Source organism: Canis lupus, chromosome X, assembly GCF_003254725.2.
Source record: "Canis lupus dingo isolate Sandy chromosome X, ASM325472v2, whole genome shotgun sequence".
NCBI lineage: Eukaryota > Metazoa > Chordata > Mammalia > Carnivora > Canidae > Canis > Canis lupus.
Window position 1 is genome coordinate 73,453,788 of NC_064281.1, and position 25,626 is coordinate 73,479,413.

The following is a 25,626-nucleotide window of genomic DNA, read 5'->3' on the forward strand; positions in this document are numbered from 1 at the left end:
TCTCTTCCGCATAGAGAATCATTCATCTAGTGGATGTCATTCATATTCTTATGAGTCTATCCTTACCCTTATATTGAGGAAATTGAAACTTAAAAAAGTCTAAGTTAACTTATGAATGGTCAAGTAAAAGGTGCAAGAATAGAGCATATGTTTCTTTACTTTCAAGCTATTTTTTTTATGTCCTAGTGATGTAGTGTTCTTTTTTTTTTTGTGTAGTGTTCTTTTGGTGAAGACCATCTCTCATTAATTATCTTATGTTACAGAAGGTAAAAAGTACAGATTGGGAGGAAATTTTAGCCTAGATTGTAAATTAATTTTTTCTTTTATTCACTGTTGTTAGGTGGGGAAATCTATATCCCAGTAAGTGTTTCCTGCCTCGTGAAGAAAACTAAACTGTTCCCTCACTTATTCTTTTACAAGAGAAGAGAATAACTAGATCTTACTGTTGAGTTTGCATAAACAGAGTGTATATCCTCATTTGTTCTATTCTTTCCTTACCAGTGAACGTCCCTACAGAGAACAGGTTTCCTACTCTGATCCTTTATAAATTGTAAAGGAGAGCTGCTTCTGTGAAAGAAATATATGGTAGTCTGACAGTGCCAAGAGTAGGTAGATCAACCTGTCTAATTCAGAGATTCAATAATAGAAAGTCAACTTGACCACAGACATAAGCCACATTTTCTAATATCAGCTATATGACAATAATAACCTATCTGGAATTCTATCTGCTTTATAACCATTTTTCTTCTAACATATTTAGAAACTGGAAGAGGAATAGGGCATGGGGCTTCCTCAAACCCTTGTGAAAATTTTGGAATACAGAATTATGGACCAAAACAACATATTTAGAGGCTCTTTTGGGACTAAGGTACATAGCTTTTTCTTTGGATATTAGCATGTGTACTGGACATTTTATTTTGGCAGTTTATGTAAGCTTTTATTGGGCCATATGGCTCCATATGGTTGGTTTTTGTAATTGTTCACTTGGCTTTTAAATGATGTGACCTGTAGAGGCCACTTTGGGACCCAGCTGTCAACTAAGTGGAATTTTCACCATGGTAAGTGTGATAGGAAGCTTTCAAAGATGGCCATCAATGATTCCCTTCTCCTAGTAGTCACACCTTTGTGTATTTCCTCTACCTGGAATTTGATCTGTAGCTAGCAACTTGCTTCTAACAAATAGAATATGAAAAAAGGAGTGGGATAACATTTCCATGACTGGGTTACAAAACTATGTAACTTCCATCTTGCTAGCATTCTTTATATTGCTTTTTGTCTTTCATGTTTCAGTAAAGCAAGCTGCCATGTTGGGGAGGTCCATATGTAAAGAAAACTTATGACAGCTTCCATCTAACAGGCATTGAAAAACTGAAGCCCTCATTACAACAGCTGATGAAAAACTGACTGCTGCCATCAACCATATCAGTGAGCTTAGAAGATGATCCTTCTCCATTTGACCCTTCATATGAGACCACAGCTTTAGCTAACACCTTGATTGCATGCTTGTATAAGATCCTGAGCCAGAAGACCTAGTAAAGTCATACCCACATTTCTGACAATCAGGAACTGTAAGATAATATATGTGACTAATTTATGCCACTAATTTTTGAGAATTTGTTATGAAATAATATATAGCTAATATAATGAATCATAAAATTTAGATGGCTTTAAGCAGAAGCAAGCTATACTTTTATAAAAAAGGGGCTGAATTGAATGAAAATTGAATGAATTGTGCTACCTTAAGGGAAACTGAGCAGCTCAGCAACATGTGGGGTTGGCAGCAAAATGATATCAGCCACAGGCCTCAGTAAAGAAGCGGATCAAGTGAGCCTTAGTCTTGATATACCCTCGATGGTCTTGGTCAAATGATGGGGGCTTTACAGTTAAGGTTGTATCTGTTTGAATTTGAAGTATATAAGCATTGGCTGAAACATATGTTTGGAGCTTCGTGGGCCTCAGCAGATACATGAGTGTTGCAGCAACCTTTGTAAGCAGAGGTAGCTGAATCAAGATTGAATTAAAGGTTAAAATAATAAGACTTTCTAGATATCAGCCTTTTAGACAAAGATTTCTGGCTTCTAATTTTGGTGTTTTTTATTTAAGTCTGTAATAAAGTACATTAAATGCATATTGCTTCAGAGCAATAGTGTGTCTTACTCTAACTTTGAAATGTTAGTGTTAAACTCCTGAAGGCTAGAGTACCACATTTACTCCTACAAATTATCTTTAGTGTTTGGTGGGAAAAATTGAATTTATATGGTTGGTCTATAGACATATTTTATTTTCTTCCCACCAAATGGTTATGAGACGAGTCCAGATTTATTAATTTTTAAAATATTTATTATGATTTTAAATTACAGAGCCCAAATTGTGGCTTTACCTATAGAAATGTGGTGGATTTTATTAGAAAACTAATGGATTGATTAGAAAAATAATTTATCACCCTGGGTTGAGGTAGCAAAATAAGTTAATGAAATGATTAAAAACCCCAAATGTAAGAAAACAATTTAAAAAGTCTATCCTGTATTTTGTCCATAAGAGTCTGAGATGTTTAGGGAATCAAGAAGCATCTAGAGTGATTTGAAAAGTATGTTTTAATTTTAATATAAAAATAGAAGCAGTAGAAGAGTGAAAACAAAATATTTACTTATAAGTAAGGTAAAGCTCTTAGGCATAAAACATCTTATTTTTATGAAAGGAACAAATGAGATATCAAAGGCCAGAATAGAATGATATAAAAGGGAAATGAATATTGTTCCATATATAACTTCTCTGAAAAGGATATTATTAAAATAAGAAATATCCAGGTTTTCACTAGATTTTAGAAAGAGTGACTAGAACCCAGTGAAATCAGAGAAATAGATGAAAGTTATTAGGTAACAGCCAGATATGATTCTTCAGTATAGGCCAGGATCCAATATATTATTGAAATATGGCAGATAAAGAATTCAGGAGTCAAAAGAATAATTTGGGAGCATTATTCATAATTAAGGACAATTATACTAGATAAACATAGAAAATTTTGGACAAATTTGATGGTAGAGAAGCCCCAAAAGAGTATAAAATAGCTTAAGAGAATTACTAAGTGAGTTTTGAGGCAGCACATTTATTTCAGAGGAATTTAGTTACAACCTGTGCCCTAAGGGAACAAGTCTGAAAAATTTAATGAATGAAGGCACAAAAGAAATGTACATCAAGAATGAGACATGTCAAAGTGGAATAAGACAGAACAAAGATAGATCAACTTCAGACCTGGGTCAGGCAGTATTCTAATGGGAAAATATCTTTTGGGTAATATTATCCAACTCTAGAAAGCTAGGGTGAACATGATTTTTCTGAAGTGTAGATACTTTTGACAGGCCCAACTTTTGTTGATTTCATATTTCTCACTATGTGTGACCCCAAAAATGAAATATAGAAGAATATGTTTACAAAAAAAATGTTTGAATCAGATGTCAGATGGGAAATAAAAGAAAGCATTCAAATATGATAAAGAATATTAACCCTACATATGTCAGACATGAAAAGGTACCAACTTAAAAAGCAGATTAAACTGAGTCTTCCTGAAAGGCACAAAGAAACAACAGAGGAGAATGAAACATTATAGGCATATTCCACTTTTCGAAGGGGAATAAAAAGGAACTAGCAGACATAAATGTTGATTGTACCTTTGAAGATTCAAAGCCAGAAGGAAGACACTGATTTAAGGAGCACATGAGAGTGTTATTAGTCAAAATAAGGTCTCCGGGGGGATAAATTTCAGAAGAGTCAACATCAACTCCACCTCAGAACTTCAGAGTGATACTCCAGCAGACATAAGTTTTGGAATGAGCACAAACCCTTCTTTAAAAGAAATATTTCACAAGGCCAGGCAGTTCTTTAGCAGGAGAAGAGAAGTTACTGTGGCATAGGACTGATAATTTTGGTTCTGAGAAGATGGTGAAGGGTATATCACTATGCTGAGACCACCCTAAGTGTAGCTTTGGGATACCATATATGTAGGACCAAAGCAAAAACAGGAAATAAGAAGTCTGAAATCTACAAAAGGGAATAGAGATCTAAAATAAGCCTTGGTAACAGGGGCTGTCACCATTTCAAATGAATAAACTTTGACAGAGGACACAGTGTCTTGGGTGACATTCAGAGAATAAATATATGCCAAGATGTATGTTCTTTTCCAGACAAAGTCAATGCATGGTTCCAAAACTAATCTCTACAGAAAATTTCTCCTTATTTTTTGAGATTCACTGGTCATGAACTTTGATAAACTAGCATGCTGACATTCTGATTTGTTGGCATCCTGGGAAAACTTTAACCAAAATTATATTTTTCAGTCATTTTATTCTTCCCTCTTATACCACAAAGTTTCAACTATGGTGAGTGTGTATACTTAGTAAAAGGCACATAGAGCTGACAGTACAAATTCTGAGGACTTGAAGGGCCTATACTCATTCCATTAGAGAATTCTAGAGCTACTTTCTTTTTTCTTTTTTCTTTCTTTTTTACTTCACTGAGATCCAAATCGGCTTACAAAGAAAAGCTTGCTGCTCCACTACTCCACGCCCTAAGTATAAAGAGGCTTACTGCAGTATGGAAAGAAAATTTATGTAAGCTAAGCCACATTCTGCAATATCAGCTTAATCAGTAATAGGGCCTATATTTTTTTTTTACTCTCCTTTATTCTTTGCCTATCTCTCAACTGAGTTTAAAATTAGGGCAAAGAGGGCAGCCCAGGTGGCTCAGCAGTTTAGCGCCTGCCTTCAGCCCAGGGCCTGATCCTGGAGACCCAGGATTGAGTCCCACGTTGGGCTCCCTGCATGGAGCCTGCTTCTCCCTCTGCCTGTATCTCTACCTCTCTCTCTCCCTCTCTCTCTCTCTCTCTCGCTGTGTCTCTCATGAATAAATAAATAAAATCTTTAAAATAAAATAAAATAAAATTAGGGCAAAGAAATGGCTCTTCTATTTAAGGATCCTTTTAAACCACAATAGGGAAATTTAGTTGGCATTTGTTAGTAAAAAAAAACAGATAGTCAACAACTCAAAGAGCATGAAAAGTTCCTTCTTATTTATTAATTCTAAAAGGACACACAGTTACTCTTTATATTATATTCATAACATTTCTGTAGAGATTTTGAGGTCCCAGGCAATATTTTAAAATTCTTGCTCAAAATGGTACTGAATTAGAAGTCAAAGAGTTTGGCTTTTATTTCCATAGCTGTCACTAACTGGCTTGGGTAAATCAGCCAACTTCCACAAGAATGAATTTCTACAACTTTAAAATGATGGTTTCAGATTAAATTATTCCCATGATTTATCTATAATAAGTCATAATAAAGTCAAATAACATGAAACTGGAGCTTACACAAATGTCCATTAACAACAGAACAAATAAATAAATATTGATACATGCTTTTGGTAAACATAAAAATCATTTGTGTTGGGTATATGTCTTGGAATGAAATTACTGAATCATATTGTATGCATATATCCATCTCGGTAGATACTGTCATAAGTTTTTTAAAGTGCTTAACCATACCAATATAGGAGCTCCAGTGGCGCAATCGGTTAGCGCGTGGTACTTATACAACCATACCAATATATTTTCTTACCAGAAGTATTTTATCAGGGAATCAGTTATTCATATCCTTGAGAATATTTACTGTTTTCTATCTTTTTCATCTTATCCATTCAGGTGGAATGTAATAATATTTCATTGTGGTATTGACATGCATTTTCCTGATTACTGATAAATTTGAACACTTTTTAAATATGTTTATTGGCCATAAAACCTTTGTTTTTAAAACTTAATTTTTTGACATAATTCTATCATAGTAGACCCAGCTAATGGGGAACTTTCTCAGGCACAAATATGTAGATAGCCTCAAAAGAACAAAACAATTAAAAATATCCACTGAAATATGTTGCTGAGGCCAAAAGAAATTAAGAAAAATCATCAAGTACTAGAGGCAAAGATAAAAGATAAAAAATAAAACCAGAATGGTAACCTCATAAACTTGCTATAGTGAAATGGGGATAGTCATTGATCTGAGTAAACTCAGAAACTCTAGCGTTAAGGTCTTGGGCTTTGCATCATGTGTAGACAAAAAATTAAACCCTTACCTCTATGTGAGGTGAAAGGTTGGATCTGAGACCACTGCATAGAATTGTTACACTCTCTGTGAAAGAAGGATTAGAAAAATTATTCCCAAGAGTCCAAGAAGAATGCAAAAAAGTAATTGCTTTACCTAATGGTAGGAAAATGTACTATATTCTGAGAAAATAAAACCATAAACATGAAATACACACAGGATTAGAGACTGAATTTACTGTTTCCACAAGGCTAAGAAATCACCAAAATATTTTTTAAAAAACATAGAAATAAACCTAAGGCCAAAGATACTCCCAGAGGACATGAAGTGGAGACTCTCAATTCTCATGATATTTCTACAAGAAAAAAAGTCCTGCTAAAAATGAGCTCAAACCAAACAAAAAATTACAACACACACACAACATTGGCATATTTTCAGAAAGAACCAGCAGTCACAAGGAATAGGAAGATAAACACAAGAACATGATGTAGGAAGATCTAAAAGAAACTACATTAATATATTTTTAATAATTAAAGAAATTTTTAAATAATAAAAATCATAGGAAAAAACAAAACATCATGGAAAAAAGTACAGTTTTGAAAAATGCTAAATAAGACTTTTAACAATGTAACTGAATGGGCAGGCTAGACAAAACTGAATAAAAAATTATTGAGCCAGAAGGTAGATAATACAAAGCTACCTAGAATGCATCATAGAGTGATGAAAATATGGAAAATATGAAGGAGGTTTTAGCAACACAAACGATGGGTTGGGAAACTATAAGGTATCTAATAGTTCCAGGAAAGATAAGCTAGAATGGATAAAAGATATGAGGGTGCTTATCAGAGTTAAGTAGGGTTTTTTTTAATTACTTTTTTCACTTAAATTTAATTTGCCAACATATAGTACAACACCCAGTGCTCATCCCATCAAGCGCCCTCTTCAGTAGTTCTAAAAGTTATATATTATTTTCGAGGAACTTAAAAGTTTGGCTTAACTTTAAATTTTTAGGTAAAATATTAATGTTAAAAAATTATAATTGATCACACAAAAAGATTCACAAACTTACAAATCACTGAATTCATCCAATTAATATTAAATGGAAGGTAAAATGGCCTGAATGAAGCTTGGTCAATTCCATAGGAGTCAAGGCAGAAGAAAATACAGTAAAAATAACAGCATGGAAAATAAAAAGGACAAAATCAGATTGTTAAAATAAATAAAATATATCATTAATAAATACATATAAAGGGATGTATAGAGGAAGATAAAAGAGATTATCAGCTGATTAAGAAATAATATCCAGCTATATGTTGTTTATAAAAGACACACAAAAATTAAGGCCATAGAAAAGTTGAAAATGAAAAAAAAATAGATGTATCAGGCATACACTAAAAAATAAATCTGATGAGGCTATGTTAATATAAAGTGAATAGACTTTATGGGAAAATCATTAGAGATAAAGAAGATCATTGCATAATGATACATGGATACATTATCTTCAAATATAATAGTTCTGACTTTATATGTATCTGATTCCATATCTTCAAAATACATATACAAAATTTGACAAAACTACAAGGAGAAATTTACAGACCTACTACTCTAATGAAATAATGTAGCACTCTTTTCTTCATAATAGAATGATTAAGTTATAAATTAGTAAATTGAATACCAATAAAAATAAATTTAAAAAAAAGGAAAAAATAAAAAATAAAAAAAAATTAAAAAAAAAATAAATAAATAAAAATTTGCTGTTTTTACCAGTAGCCAAATTTTAACATTTTTAATTGCTATGCAGATTCAGATCCTTCCTCAGATTTGTATTATATTCATGATGAATAGGGTGTTAACTTTACATGGGATTTTTTTTTACATGGGATTTTTAAAATATACTTTTCTGAGGAGTAAATTCGTTGTTAAGCAGCACAGAGCCTATTATGTTCCTTAACAATTCTTTAATTTCTTCTCTGAAGAGAATTAAAAATCAGGCAAATATAATTTGACAGATTTCTCTGAAAGCTATTAAAACAATATCATCTCACATGTATTCCCAGACAGTGTATGAATATACATAATTGAAATCTGTAAAGAAATAAACATTAATGTACCACTGGAAAAAAAAAAGAATTTGATCTAATGAATATACATATACCCCTATATCCAACCATTAGGAAATATATGTTATTTTCAGATACATATGGAGCTTCTATAAAAATTGATCACATAATGGACCACAAACCAGGTCTTAACAAATAACAAATATATTCTATAATCTTAATGCATATACATTTAAAATCAAACAAAAATATAACCAAGACACTGTTATCCATTTGTAAAGAAAACACTTCTACATGATCCATAGGTCAAAGGAGATAGCATGAGTTAAATTAGAAAAAAAATGTAGTTTTAGAACAGGAAAAAGAATTCATTTCAAAATTTGTAGGAACTACAATTCCACTTAGAAGGGAGAAGAAATGGGTAGGAAATATCAGAAAGGGAGACAGAACATGAAGACTCCTAACTCTGGGAAATGAACTAGGGGTGGTGGAAGGGGAGGAGGTCAGGGGGTGGGGGTGAATGGGTGACGGGCACTGAGGGGGGCACTTGACGGGATGAGCACTGGGTGTTATTCTGTATGTTGGCAAATTGAACACCAATAAAAAATAAAATTTTTATTAAAAAAAAAGAAGGTAATGGAACTTTTAAATGCATGCAATAGGGCAGCCTGGGTAGCTCAGGGGTTTAGCACTGCCTTCAGCCCAGGGCATGTTCCTGGAGACCCGGGATCCAGTCCCATGTCAGGTTTCCTACATGGAGCCTGCTTCTCCCTCTGCCTGTGTCTCTGCCTCTCTCTTTCTGTGTCTCTCATGAATAAATAAGTAAAATCTTAAAAAAATAAAATAAATGCATGCAATAGAAAGCAGGCTCTAAAGTTTACCTCAATTATACTTCAATAATAAACTTTAAAATAAAAAAATTAATTTGAAAGCTGAAAAAAATTAATCATCCAATTTGAGAAGGTAGAAAAGAGGCATTAAGATAAACCAAAGAAAAGAAGGGAACAAAATGATAAAAAAGAGCAAGTTTTCAAAAAGTGATTAATAACATAAAAAAAAGAAAAAATACAGAGGATCAACAAATAAACACTCAAATATATAAAAGTAGTATTAAAATAGACAAACCTTTTAAATTATCAAGAAAGCACTTACTAAAAACCAATGTTAAAGTAAATAGGGGGCATAGATATAAAGTGTGCATATTCAAAAATAATAAAAGGATACTGTAAGAATTGTGTGCCAATATATTTGAAAATGTACATGAGATGTTCAAATTTATAAATATATATTTATATATATATACACTCAAGGTCCACCAATTTTCAAAGAACATATAATTTATATTACTGCATACAATTCTACTGCATACAATATAAAAGAGACATTTTAAAACTCATTTATGAAACTATTATAACCTAGAGACAAAACCCAAAAAGAATATGAAGAAGAAAATTATAGACCAATTTAATACACGAAAATACTAGTAATCCATCTCCCTTAATATACTTGAAAATATATCCTGACCAAGTTGAATTTAACCTAGGATTACAGGAATTTTTCAATATTAAAATAAATGTTATTGTAAGTCTTCCAGTTCTATTAATATGGTATCCTAAATGAATAGGAAACATAACTAGAACATCCAAAATTTCTGGAAAAGAGATGTAAAATTCTTTCGTGAGTACATGACTGGATTAGTAGGAGAGAAACATAAAGCCCCAGAATCTAGAAAGAATGAGAAATTATATATTTGGAGAGGAGAGGAAGCACTGGAGCAGGCATATGTTTTGGAGCTTCTGATTTCTGGAAATATGAAATTTAGGTTAAATGAACCATTCTTGAAAATTAACAAGACAGGAAACAACAAATGTTGGAGAGATAGGATGTGGAGAAAGGGGAACTCTCTTGCGCTCTTGGTGGGAATGTGAACTGGTACAGCCACTCTGGAAAACTGTGTGGACATTCCTCAAAGAGTTAAAAATAGATCTGCCCTACGACCCAGCAATTGCACTGCTGGGGATTTACCCCAAAGATACAGATGCTGTGAAATGCCAGAACACCTGCACCCCAATGTTTATAGCAGGGTTGTCCACAATAGCCAAATTGTGGAAGGAGCCTTGGTGTCTATCAAAATATGAATGGATAAAGAAGATGTGATATATATATATATATATATATATATATATATATATATATATATATACAATGGAATATTACTCAGCCATTAGAAACGACAAATACCCACCATTTGCTTCAACGTGGATAGACCTGGAGGGTATTATGCTGAGTAAAATAAGTCAATCGGAGAAGGACAAACATTATATGGTCTCATTCATTTGGGGAATATAAAAAATAGTGAAAGGGAATAAAGGGAAAGGAGAGAAAATGAGTGAAAATATCAGTGAGGGTGACAAAACATGAGAGACACCTAACTCTGGAAATGAACAAGGAGTAGTGGAAAGAGAGGTGGGTGGGAGGTTGGGGTGACTGGATGATGGGCACTGAGGGGGGCACTTGGCAGGATGAGCACTGGGTGTTATGCTAAATGTTGGCAAATTGAACTCCAATAAAAAAAATAAAAAAATAAAAATAAAATGAACCATTCTATGTAGATTTAGAAAACTGCATCTATTGAAATTAACATATACTACATGTATGTACTACTATTAAATAATTGTTTAAAAAGGCATTAAAATATAGCAAAGGAATGAGTATAAAAAGTGATCAAGCACATTTGAAGAACAAAATAGAACTACATAAATATATCCATGTGTATATATGTATACATGAAATTAGAAATCCAATAAACACATTAAATAGCTGATTAGGCACCAAAAGAATGAGAAAGCTACAAGATAGATATGAATATTATGAGACAATGCAGTAGAGGGACAAAGTGATGAAAATAATGAGAGATTAAAGTACAAAAAAAGAGAGTGAGAAGGCAGATCCAACATAAATCTAATTTGAGAAGCAGATGAAGATTCTATAGACATTGGGAAAAGATGATTTTTTATTTATTTTTTTAAGATTTTATTATTTATTTCTGAGAGACACAGAGAGAGACAGAGACATAGGCAGAGGGAGAAGCAGGCTCAATGCAGGGAGCGGGATGTGGGACTCGATCCCGGAATTCTGGGATGACGCCCTGAGCCAAAGTCAGACTCTCAACCACTGAGCCACCCAGGCGTCCCAAAAGGTGATTTTTAGAAGATAACTGACAATTTTCCAGAATTGATGAGAGATACGAATCTTTAGATTCAAAGCTTCAAGAAGTCTAGTGGATTTCAAGAAGGAGAAATAAGAAAAGCAATCCATGGTTTGAAATTTCAGAACACAGAAGACAATGATAAAGCAACCAAGGAGAAAAGAAAGATTAGCTACAAAAGGACAATTAGATTGTCAGTTGACTTCTCAATAGCGGTAGTGGAAACCAGAGAACAGTGAAATACTAAAGAGTCAAGAAAATGTGTAACTGTCAACTTAAAATTATGTGCCTATGAAAAACAGGTTTTCAAAAGTTACAGCAGAATAAAGATATATTTGGAAAAACATAAACTGTGACGTTTACTGGCAACAGTTTTTCAGTAAAGGAATTTCTAAAGCTCGCTCTTCAGGAAGAAGGAAAGTAATCCCAGAAGAAAGGTCGAGGATACAAGAAACAGTTGTAGATTATAAACATAGAAATAAAACTAAATGCAGTTTTACCATATAAAACAAATAAGTATATTCATGAGCATTTTCTGGGATTAAATACAGCCCCCAAATCTCAGTGGTTTATAGTGCACACACACACATACACACACACATTTTACATCTATGAGTTGTCCCATTGTCTTCTCATTCTAGAACATGAGCTAAAAAAAGTAGACTCTTTCTTGGACATGCTGGTTTCATGGTGGAGGGCCGGGGAAAGAGAAAAAGAATGTGATAGTGATTAAAAGATCTGCTAGCAACTAGCATATTGTCACTTCTGCTAAAATCCCTTTGACCAAAGAAAGTAACATGATCAAATCTGAAATGGTACAAGCAAAAGTTTATATATATAAATTTTTATATAAATATATATTATATATATTATATATAATTTTATGTACATTTACAGTTGATTTAATTATTGCATGATTTTAAAATATATATATGTTTTCTTATTTTATGTATGGATTTTGCTTTGTTCTAAGATGGCCAGAATGGATTCATTAAGGGAATGCAAGAATCAAGGTCGGGACAGCTTATTTATCATCTAATCATTGTTACGATAGAATCTTAGTTAAGTATTGTAATCTTTTTGTACCTAAAACCAGTTGCTTCTCTTGGTATCACTCAAATTGGATGCTTATCATCAAAGAAAACTAGGGGAGTTTGAGCTAGTCTCCATATTCAACAAACAAATTAATAAAGAGTTTAAACAGTTAAATAAACAAGGAAAAAAATATGTTGCCAGCCAATATAAATGTTAATTGACCAGAGGCTCTGACTATAACCAGAAATATTTTCTAGATAGGCAATGAGGATTACTAGTAGAATACATAGCATCCACGTAATCTCATAATAAAATTTCGCTTGTAAAGTATTTCACACTTTGTTGATACATTAGCAGAGAATTTCACACTTCATTGAAAAGTCATTAATACAATTATTAGATCATAAGTTTACACTTTTAAGTCTCAGCTTTGAAACCCTATTATCTGAAGAATTATTTTTGATAGACAATTCAGCTTTTAAAATATGCTGAATCAGGATGAAATCTGTTCCATCTTCTCTACCCACCTAGCAGTTAGCCTTTGGATAGTGCTAGGGGAGTGTTTCTGGGACTTGTTCAGGAAATTTACTTAACTATTTATGGCCAACAGATTTTTTCAAGTTTCCTGAAAGGAAATCCTCATAATCTAGTACACTGGATTTCTGGCCTAATGGGCCTATTGAGTGACCATTTATGTCTTTAAAATATCAATTATTAATATTCTCATAAATGAATAAAATTATATAAAATAGTTTATAATTAAATTGCCTTGGAACTTATGTCAAAATTTCTTAAAGCAATACAAACACATTGCTGCAAAATTCCATCAGGTGTGTGTATACAATATTTAACTTCTTACAAAACTACATATCATTTTACATACAGTTTTGCACATTGAATAAGATATAAATATCTTGGAAATATCTTAGAAACCGTTCCATATCAGTATATGCATATATTTGTATGTAATAGACATTTATCATTGTGCTTTATGATTGAATAATGTCCTAATTTAATTAATGATTCTACTGCTAATGAATCTTTGGGTCACTTCCATTTTTATATACATTATAAACAATGCTGCAGTGAACATACTTATACGTCTATATTTTTGTTTGTTTGTTTTTAAAGATTTTATTTATTTATTCATGAGAGACACAGAGAGAGTGAGAGGCAGAGACACAGGCAGAGGGAGAAGCAGGCTCCCATGCAGGGAGCATGACGTGGGACTCGATCCTGGGTCTCCAGGATCACACCCCGGACTGCAGGCAGTGCCAAACTGCTGCGCCACCGGGGCTGCCCTACGTGTATATATTGATATAATTCTATGAGTAAATCCATATATACTGTTTTTTTTACATAGCCTCTAGGCCCAGCAAACGGTAAGAAGTTTTGTAATATGTAAAAGGGAGTTATAAAAACACTTGGGGCAGTACATAAATAAGATTGACATTTAAAGAAGGGAAAAATGCACATATTTAAGCCACAAAGGGTTAATATTTTCTGTGATATTTGTGTGCCAACTTTGTGAGATTTTTTTCATGCTGTGAGGGAGATGAAATTTTACCTGTTATAGCCTCTTTCTGCTGGAATACATAACTTGCCCAACCAAAGCTATAGTACTTGCTAATCCATATGAGGGGTGAGCTTTATACTTTCAAAAGATTGTATTTGTATTTTCAAAGACTATATCTACCAGTGGCATAGTGAGAGTAAATAGCACCTGTGAGAAATAAAATACACTTCCATCACTTTTACCTTATTGAATGCTTCCTAAGTGTTAGGATTTCCAAAGGCTAAAAAGGCCTTCATGTGTTCTTACAGACATATGATGAGTGAATTGTCTGTCTCTAGCCCCCTATTAATTTTGACTGTAATTTCAAAGATTTCTATTTGGAAAGTAAGGGTAAAAATGAGACTAGGATTTGTTGATGATAGAGTCCTAGCCAGTAGTATACTGTGACAGTATGTTCAGAAATAGTAGCCAGAATTTTTTGTTGAAAATTTCATAATTACATCATTTGAATAATCTAAAGGGATATTATGAGCAGGTAGTCTATTTTTGGAGGGATTGTATTCTATTAAATAAAGGCTTTTTGGGAAGAGATGGTTCAGAAAAATAATTGTAATTATCTATCACAAATCCTATCAGTCTCCCAAGTACGCCCTTAGGATCCAAAGTATCAATTCTTAATTTTTCAATTTAAAGGTAGGGTTATTTTAGTAATAAGAAAATAGTTTATAGAAAACTCTGCCAGACACTATGACAATGAGGTTAGAAATGAAAGACTGTAAGAGTCCCCTGGTGTTTTGGGGATCTGCAGCTTGTCTCAGCTTAATCTTTACCTGAATGGGAATAGACCTCAGTTAGAAGAGATCATATTAGGTCTAACAGAAGGCTCCATAACTCCTGGTTTATGACACTCCCATCCAGCCACTCACTGAGCTGAATATGACCTTGCCTGTTGACCCAGCACATAGCCAACCCTGTAACAACCTGGGTAGATATAAGAAGCTGCCCATAATTTAGCATCTAGTGGTTCATGAATAAACCTTCTGCTGTTAGGAAAAACTTGTTCAGTCTCACAAAAACAAAACAAACAGAGGGAAGCCTGGAGATAGAGCACTTCTCAAAAGTCTTGTGAGTAAAGGAAATTATGTCCTTTTTTTCCTCATGGCAATAATATAATTCCTGATATTTTTTCTTCTGACTTAGCTATAGGTATTTGTAAGTCTGTTGGAAGTCATCTAAATAGGCCAAAACCATGAATGTATATCTTATTACTTTCCTTGTTATTGGATTCTATTAAGAAATATTTCTGTCCCTTTTGCCTTTTCTACCAGCAGAGTTTCCAATTGATCTCTATGAGTGATGATTATGTGGATCTATAGCATTCTGTGGCACTAGTATATAAATCAGTTTGTCACAATACTTGTTCCTGATGGTTCCTGCTAGGTATTGCCACCAACTTTCTTTAACATGAGTCAGATCAATGTCCATGTTCCATTATTGGAAGGGACCAATACTTCAGACCTACTAGGTGTTTTCTTTCATTTAAAGTCATGTGAAACAAATTTTCTTTAATAGTGAAAACATGCCAAGAGATTATTACTGAAACATGATTGGTTGACCATCTCTGATTCTAGATGTTGATTATCATTTTGTAAGATTGTGACTTTAAATGACTTGAAGACAAGCCTGAACAAAGAAAAATCCTACCTTCTGTGAGGGTGCTATAACAAAAATAAGCTCTTTTGCCCAGGTGTCTGAAATGTTGAACCAATTTCTACACTGGGACAATGCAATAAGTAGTCACTAACAGAGTTTCTTCTGTACTAGAACAGTTGGCTATCAACAGAACTTAGTTACACTATATGCAACTCAAGAATAGTATCTAAGTATTAATTACATGAAAGAAGAAAAAAACTTTTTATTTTGGATAAATAACATGCTTGTATGTTTTAACTTGAATTCCATGTTGATTTATTAATGTACTTACTTGATTTTTAAAATTGTGCCCACAAATCTATTCCTTAAGTATATTTTTTTTAACTTAAAACTACAAATTTATTTATATACAGTATCTATAGGTCAGATAACTTGGCATGGCACTATTGGATACCCTTGTTATGGTCTCACTGGGCTGAGATCAGGGTGTCAGCTGCCATTTTCATTTGGGGATTGGAGTTCTTTTCTGAGCTCACTGGTCATTAGCAGAGCTTATTTTCTTGTGATTGTAGGATTGAAGATTTGTTTTGTGGTTGGCTGTTGGCCAAGGGTTGTTCTCAGTTCTAGGGGTTGTTCCCAGGTCTTTTCCATATTCAAGTCAGTGGAGGCACATTGAATCTCCTTCCTAGCAAATCTTCTTAAGTGATTTTTAAAATCAGTTAGATGCTTGTGCTTCAGGGTATAAAGAAGTTACTGTAGTTAAACATAGCCAGCAAAATAAGAACCATATGCAATTTGTAAAAAAAAAAAAAAAGTAATTCCATAGATCTTGGATACTAGCCCTCTATCTGATGTCATTTGCAAATATCTTCATTATAAGTTGTCTTCATTATGTAAGTTGTCTTTTAGTTTTGTTGACTGTTTCTTTTGCTGCGCGGTAGTTTTTATCTTGATTAAGTCCCGATAGTTTATTTTTGGCTTTTGTTTCCTTTGCCTTCATAGATGTATTTTGCAAGAAGTTACTGTGGCCAAATTCAAAAAGGGTGTTGCCTCTGTTCTCCTCTAAGATTTAGTTGGATCCTTATCTCACATTCAGATCTTTCAACCATTTTGAGTTTATCTTTGTGTATGGTGAAAGAGAATGGTCCAGTTTCATTCTTCTGCACGTGGTTGACCAATTTTCCCAGCACCATTTATTGAAGAGATAATCCTTTTTTTCCAGTGGATATTCTTTCTTGCTTTGTCGAGTATTAGTTGACCATAGAGTTGAGTGTCTATTTCTGGGTTCTTCATTCTGTTCCATTGATCTATGTGTCTGTTTTTGTGCCATTATCATACTGTATTGATGATCACAGTTTTTTAGTACAGCTGGAAATCCTGCATTGTGATGCCCCTGGCACTGGTTATCTTTTTCAATATTCCTCTGGCTATTTGGGGTCTTTTCTGATTCCATACAAATCTTAGGATTATTTGTTCCAACTCTGTGAAAAAAGTCCATGGTATTTTGATAGGGATTGCATTGAATATGTAAATTTCCCTGGGTAGCACAGAACTCATTAAACCTAATACTCAACAAAATACAATCATGAAATGGGCAGAAGACATGAACAGAAATTTCACCAAAGAAGACATACACGTGGCCAACAAGCACATGAGAAAATGCTCCGTATCACTTGCCATCAGGGAAATACAAATCAAAACCACAATGAGATACCACCTCACACCAGTGAGAATGGTAAAAATTAACAAGACAGGAAACAAAAAATGTTGGAGAGGATGTGGAGAAAGGGGAACCCTCTTGCACTATTGGTGGGAATGCAAACTGGTGGAGCCACTCTGGAAAATAGTGAGGAGGTTCCTCAAAAAATTAAAAATAGAGCTACCCTAGACCCAGAAATTGCACTACTGAGTATTTACCCCAAAATTAGAGATGTAGTGAAATGCCAGGACACCTGCACCCCAATGTTCATAGCAACAATATCCACGATAGCCAAACTGTGGAAGGAGCCATGATGCCCTTCAACAGATAAATGGATAAAGAAGATGTGGAATGGAATGGAATGGAATGGAATGGAATGGAATGGAGTATTAGTCAGCCATCAGAAAGGATGAATACCCACCATTTGCTTTGACATTGGTGGAACTGGAGGGTGTTATGTGAGTGAAGTAAGTCAATCAGAGAAGGACAAACATTATGTGGTTTCACTCATATGGGGAATATAAAAAATAGTGAAAGTGATTATAAGGGAAAGAAGGAGAACTGAGTGGGAAAATTAGAGAGGGAGACAAACCATGAGAAACTCCTAACTCTGGGAAATGAACAAAGGGTTATGGAAGGGGAGGTGGGTGGAAGGTTAGGGTAACTGGGTGATGGGCACTGAGGAGGGCACCTGATGAGATGACTACTGGGTGTTATACTATATGTTGGCAAATTGAACTTAAATAAAAACAAATGAAAAAAATAAAATTAGGATAACAGTTAAAAAATGTAATTCCCAATGTAATCTATGTTGTCCTTGGCAATGAGGTAGGGAAAAAATTGCATACGTCATGGTATAGATTTATGTATAGATATTTTCCAAATCATGCTCTTTGAATACTGTGGTGTTTAATAACTTTTGAAATCAGGAAAAGTGAGCCCTCCAACTTAGTTTTTATGTTTGATTTTCCATATGAATTCCAGCATGAATTTTCCTTTTATTGCCAAAACATATCATTGGGTTTAGGTAGGAATTTTATTGAATCTGCAGATCATTTTAGGTTGTATTAACATCTTTACAATATTAAATCTTTTAATCTGTAAACATAAGATACGTTTCCAATAATTTTTGTCTTCTTTAATTTCTTTCAGTAGTGTTTTATAGTTTTCAGTGTACAAGTCTTTCTCTTCCCTAGTTAAGTATATTCCTGAGTATTTTATTCTTTCTGTTGCTATTGTAAATGGAATTGTTTTCTTTATTTCACTTTTGAATGGGCCATTGCTGTTTACAGAGAAGTAACTGACCTCTGTGTGCTGATTTTCTATTCTGCAACTTGGCTCAATTTATTAGTTCTAACAATTTTAATGGAACCTTTAGGGTTGTTCATATATAAGATCATGTCATCTGTGATCAGAGAAATGTTATACTTTCCTTTCTAATTTGGATGTCATTTATTTCCTTTGCTTGCCTACTTACTCTGGCTAGAACTCCAGTACTATGTGCAATAGAAGTGCCAAAAGTGGGCATCCATTTTATTCCTGATCTTAGAGGAAATTTTTTCAATCTTTCACCATCCGTTATTATGTTAGCTGGTAAAATTTCATATATGGCATTTATTATGTTGAGGTAGTTTATTTTAATTCCTAGTATGTGAATGTTTTTATCATGAAAGTGTCTGAATTTTATCAAATGCCTTTTTTTGCATATTTGAGATAATAATGTCTTTTATTTTTCTTTGACTCTGTTGATGCGGTGTATCACATAGACTAACTTTTGTAAGTTGAACAATTCTGCCTATAACCACGATAAATCCCCCATGATCATGTTATGTAATTTTCTAATCCTTTAGTATGTTCTCAAATTTGATTTACTAAGATTTTGCTGAGGATTTTTATATAAGTATTCATATAAAAAATATTGGTCTGTAGTTTTATTTTCTTGTGAAGTGTTTGCCTGGCTGTATTAGCTTGCTAGGGCTGCCACTGCAGATTGGATGGCTTAAAAAGGATAAATTGATTTTCTTACAGTTCTAAAGATCAGAAGTCTGAGATCAAGGTGTCAACAGGGCTTTTTTCCCCCCTGAAGTTTTGTCTTTTCCTATACATGGCTGTTTTCTTTCTCTTATTATGGTCTTTCCTCTGCTCCTATACATAACTTGTGTCTTTGTGTGCCCTAGTCTTTTTATAAAGACACATATTAGATTGTTTTAGGGCCCATCCTATGACCCCATTTTAACTGAATTGCCTAGTTAATGGCCCTATATGCAAATAGAGTCACATCCTGAAGTACTGGGGATTAGGACTTAGAACTTGTGAATAGGGAGAGGGGGGCACAATTTATTCCATAATTCTCTATATTCTGGACACCAAAAATTTGTGACCTTCTCACAAGCAAAATACATTTATCTCCATCTCAACAGCTCCCCAAATCTTAGCCCATTCCAAAATCAACTCAAGTTCCAGTTCTCATCTAGCAATATCATATAAATCAAGTATGGGTGATATGGTTTTACAGATGTAGAAATTGTGGCTTAGAGTTAATAGCTCTGATGGTGTCCTAAAAACCTCTAGTAAAATGAAGTATGCTGCCAGGAAAATATAACACATTAACAATTTATCACCCATTAACCAATTAACAAGACTTAATTTACCAGGAGTAACCAAGATCCCAAGAGAACGGATCTAAGTCAATTTTGATGAGCCCAATTATAGGGCATAGTTCTGTAATAATTTTCTTGAGCAAAAGAAGAAAATTAGAGTCTGGGATTAGAATACAAAAATTCATATGTCTAAAAATAAAATTTATATCATAGGAAAAGCCTTCATGTTCTTTTTTATATTAAGTTCTATATGAAACTAAGTAATACAGTCCAGGACTATTTGAATACAGCATGATTTTGATTCCTCTTAAGGAGTATGTTATGTGTGTGTTTTCTTTCTAATTGATTTAAAAATTTTACCTTTTCCTATTATAATTCAAACATTTTAAGTGTAGACATCTTTCCATTTAACATAGAAAGCCTTTTCAATCTCTATTCTGTAGACTACTTTTTTCCCCCTAAATCTGAAGTGGGAAGGAAAATCCAACTGTGGGAAACCTTTAAACACTGATTTCCAGAATCTTAATTTTAACTGTTTCTATCAGCAGAGGTGGATTGGCTGAATGTTCTGTGGAGACAGAATTGCTCTGTTAGGGTAGACAGATGTGATTATTAAGGATAACAATGATCACTTATTTACTGCTTACTTTGTACCAGGCACTGCTAAATATTTTTTATGGATTATCCTTTTCAACTCTCATGAAAGTCTAAGAATTACATACTACTATTTTGCCCATTTTACAGATTAGGAGAGAGGCACAGAGTTATTTAATAACTTGCTTAAATGCAGATTCAAGCTCTGAGTATTAGAATCAGGAGCCCATCTTTTAACCATTACACTATAAATGATTAAAGTAGCATAAACCCTCTAATTTCCTGTCTCCAAGGAGTTTGATAAAGTTTTTGTATAAAATATTTCAAGAAATAAAATATTACAATCAACATTGGTAATTTAGGCAGTATTTCATTTATTTATATAATGTCATTTATAAAATGCCACTTGGATTTTGTCTGTCCATGTATTCTGGTAAAGTGAATTCATGCTTAGTATCCTTCTTACCCTGAAAATGACTAAAAGGAAGTGAAACACTGGTTTGATGAAAAGATAATGATCAGAGTATATAGAACATGTTTGTTTGTTTGTTTTTACTTTGTTGATCCCAAGTTTCAATTTCCAATTTCCCTGAGATTTTAGCATTATGCATTCTTTTCAGTCTTTTCTTTTGTAACTTTAATATATGCTAATGTTTTCAGAAGTATACTTCTTTTTTGACAATAAAAATAAATCAGAGTATTGTATTACTCTCCCTCCCTAAAATTTGCTAAGTTGTTTACCAGTGATACCATAGTGATAATGTATCAGTTTAAGAAGTATAGAGTGATAAGGAAAGAAAAATAATAATACAGGAAAATTATATGAAATATATAGTTAAATTCATGAGTTGTGGTAAGCCTTATTATTTCAAGTCAAATATGATCTAGTTCTGACTTTTCTCTTAGACCTTAGGTTATTCTTCAATTGGAATTTCAGCTTTCTTTCCCCCTTATAGACTTAAAATGGCAAATAGGTAAAACTCCAGCTAAAATGCTGTACTAATTGGAAAAGCATAGCTAGACACATGACTTCAAAGGTGTGGGCTATACTTAAAAGTGGGCCTTAGTCACAAGGATGCTCTTAAAGGAAAATGAGATATTCAACAGAGTCAAATGTAATATCCTAGTTTCCCAGGCATAAACAAGGGACTTCAAATGAATTCTGAAAATAAATAAATAAATAAATAAATAAATAAATAAATAAATAATAAATAAATAAATAAAATTAATTCTGACACATTTTCCATTGGATTGTACTGATTTAATGACCTTAAGTCACTCACAACTCCTTATTCATATGTTCTTTTGGAACTATTTGTCACCAATTTTCCCACCTTTAAGACCCTAACCTGATTAATGTCCTTGCCTGCTATCCTTCATTTCCTCCTCTTTTTCTCTTAGTCACATCTTCAGACTTGACATTTACCTAGGATATATACCTTTATTAAAAACATTCTGTACATTTCCAGTCATTGATAATAGTTCTATTAAAATATTTGTTTTCATCAATTAAGATTATGAATTGAGAGAAATGGCAGGACACATTTGAAAGAACCATGGCTTCCTTAGTAGAATCTAAGAGACAAAGTGATTTCAGGATTGATCCAGAGTAAATAGCTACCTACCCAATGTCGTAATCCTTTCTATAGCATGCTATGAAAAGGGTCATCCAACCTGAGCTAAATCATTTTTAGGGATGAGGAAGTTGACATCCTCATCTAATTATTAGAAATCTGTTCTTTTATTCAAAATTCTATTATTAGAAATCCATTATTTTATTCAAATCTGGTTTTCTGTAATTTCCATAAATTTTTCTATGTCCTACTTTTCTTTAAAATACAGGTTCAGTCTAAATATAGCATATAATACTATGATTTAACCTGTTAAGAAATAAATATCATACTCCCTTCTCACAATTTCTACTCTCTAGGCTAAATTTCTACTCCTTTAAGTTCCTCCACATTTTTTTTTCATATTCCCTTGAGCTCAAGGTTTTCCTAAAATATGGCACCCAAGTTCTGACTTCCAATATCCACCATACTAAGTATTCATATAAGCATGATTTACATGTTGCATTAAGGTCTTTATATTTTTAAGTTCAACCTCGTAAGGTCAAAACAAAGCTTTCGGACATATTTTTTAAATTTGGCCTTCAGATTGGCAAGAATCTGTTAATTAATTTTTTAAGTAATCTAATCAGTATTATTCAGCCCATGTACCTCTTTTTTTCCCACTAGGTTGTAACAAGAAATTTTGTTCAATATAATCCTAAAATTAAAGACATATGTAAGTCTAGCAAGCCTACCATAAAAGGAAATAATGTGTGGTACGACATAAGCTTCATCATGGTGAAGAGGAAGACCTGGACCCTCCTTCCCCCCAACAAACACACCTTTTCAGCAATAATTCATGGACAGATTCCATTTGTGAGAAATCCAGAAACTAATTGAAAGGCTCCTATACCTCCAAGTAAACATGAAATCAGACTCACTGAAGCCAATGAGATTCAGGATACTTTCTGACCAAAATCCCTACTCAGCATTGTGGCTATGATCAAGAAGAGATCTTCTAGTACCAAGCTTCTCCCAGGGGAGGGAAAGAGTTAGTTCACATGTGAGGTGACCAAACTTCCAAGAAGAATCCTCAGAAGACTGGATTCTAACATGCCAGTCTAGGAGCTCTGATATATCCAGCTGAGAGAATCCATACCTCCTCCCCACTGCTCAGTACAGAACAAGAAGATGAAAAATCCCAGCTCCCAAATCTCTCTTTAGGGAGAGTAACAGTTTATCCATGCATCCAACACTCCAACTTCTCCAAGGCTGTCCAAAAAAAAAATGGTGATTTTTTTACCAGTCTTGGGACTCTGATGGATCTGGCAAAATCTAGCCACCTGAAGAATAAAAATGGTGGCTTGGGTTGCAAAAAGCCATGGCTGATCTCCCTGGCTCATCACAGAGTGAGCACACAAAAACATGGCTATCTGCTTCTCCCTGGAGAGGAAAAGAGTTGTTCTGGGCAACCAAGGGCACAACATTTCTGAGGGCTGTTCAAATGACTAGATGCTAATTTTCCTTTCTCAAAGTACTGATGGAACTCGACAAAACCTATCCCCTTGGGGGCAAGTAAGACCATAAATGGATATTTGGAGTGGCAGTTGACATAAACCCCTGCCACCACCACCCTGTTTAACACAGAGTGAGAAGACAAAACACCTAGATGCCAAATTATCTCAGGGAGGAAGAGTTGAATGGAGTGTCCAGTGATCCAGCTTTTTTGGATACTGACCAAAGAACTTGTTTTGGTCTCTCTTGTCCTGGTGCACCAATGGAACATAGTGCATAAGCACTGCAAAGAACAAGAAAATGTGTTAAACTAGCACAAAGTTTTGTGAAGATCCTTGAATCTCCAGCTAAGATGACTAGTGAGAATTTTTTTTTTCATATGAGATATGAAAAGGTGACTTATTTGCCAAATGTGCAGACTCCAACATAGAGATGCAATGAAAAAATTAAGAATTGGGTGAATATGTTCCAAACAAAAGAACATGATAAATCTCCAGAAATTGACCTTATTGAAATATAAATATATGCTTTGCTTAGCAGAGAATTCAAAATAACTGTCATTAGGATGCTCACTGAGGTCAGGAAACACTGCACAGGCAAAATAAAAATTTCAACAGAAATAGAAAATATTAAAAAGTACCAAACAGAAAATATGGAGCTGAAGAACAATAATTAAAGTAAAAATTTCACTAGTTAGACAACAGACTAGATCAAGCAGAAGATAGGGTCAGAGAAGTTGGAGACAGGTTATTGGAAATAATTCAGTTAGAGCAGAAAAAAAATGGTAAAGAGTGAAAAAATTTTGAATTATTTAAAGTACTATGTCAAGCATTATGGAGTCACACAGATGGGGAAGAGAGAGAAAAGACCAGAAAATTTATTCAAAAATAATGACTGAGAGTAATGTCCCCCAAATGGCAACATAGGATGTTCATGACTTTGTTCCCCCTCACAAGAACAACTAAAATCTATTCAAGAACAAATCATTGAGATAATCCTAGAACATAGGTCTGAGACTGAAGCATCCCATTCTACCTAAGAGATCCAGATAGACTGCATTAGAAGAGTAAGAGAAGTAGCGACACCTTGATCACATTGCCCCTCACCCAGGACAGTCCAATATCACATAGACAGGTCTTCCTTGAGTCTCCCGTTCATCCAGTGGAAAAAAAAAAAGCCCAAGGGTGGTGGGCAACCAGTTTCCCCAGCATTGTGGCTCACTTTGTGGCAGGCCCTACCCTGACCTCTCACAGTAATAAGGATTTCAGGGAAATACAGGGCTCAACCACCGGGAATCTGTGATGGAGATCAAAGAAGGGTTTGCAATAATCCGCATATGGATCCTGGCACATTGAGTTCATACCTTCAGTGCCCAAGTAGTAATCCCAACCAATAGGTTTACTATCTGTAGAACCAAGTCAAGGGCACACTCTAATCAGGGAACTCACCAGGGTTCCAGATCTGCCTGATTAGTATTTTCATTTTTTTAATTTAAAATCAATTTGACAGCATATAGTATAACATACAGTTCTCATCATGTCAAGTGTCCTCCTCAGTGCCTGTCATCCAGATACCCCAACCCCCAACCACTTCCCATTCCACAGCCCTTTGTTTGTTTCCCAGAATTAGGAGTCTCTCATGGTTTGTCTCCCTCTCTAATTTTTACCACTCAGTTCCCTTCCAATGTTTCTTATATTCCACATGTGAATGAAAGCATATGATGATTGTCCCTCTCTGATTGACTTATTTTACTCACCATAATACCCTCTGGTTCCATCCATATCAAAGCAAATGGTGGGTATTAATCTTTTCTGATGGCTGAGTAATATTCCATTGATATATATATCACATCTTCTTTATCCATTCATCTGTTGAAGGTCATCATGGCTCCTTCCACAGTTTGGCTATTGTGGACATTGCTGCTTTGAACATTAGGGTGCAGGTGTCCTGGCATTTTGCTACATAAGTATCTTTGGGGTAAATACAAAGTAGTGCAATTGCTGGGTCACAGGGTAGCTCTATTTTTAATGTTTTGAGGAAACACAACATTGTTTTCCAGAATGGCTGCACCAGTTTGCATTCCCACCAACAGTGCAAGAGGGTTCCC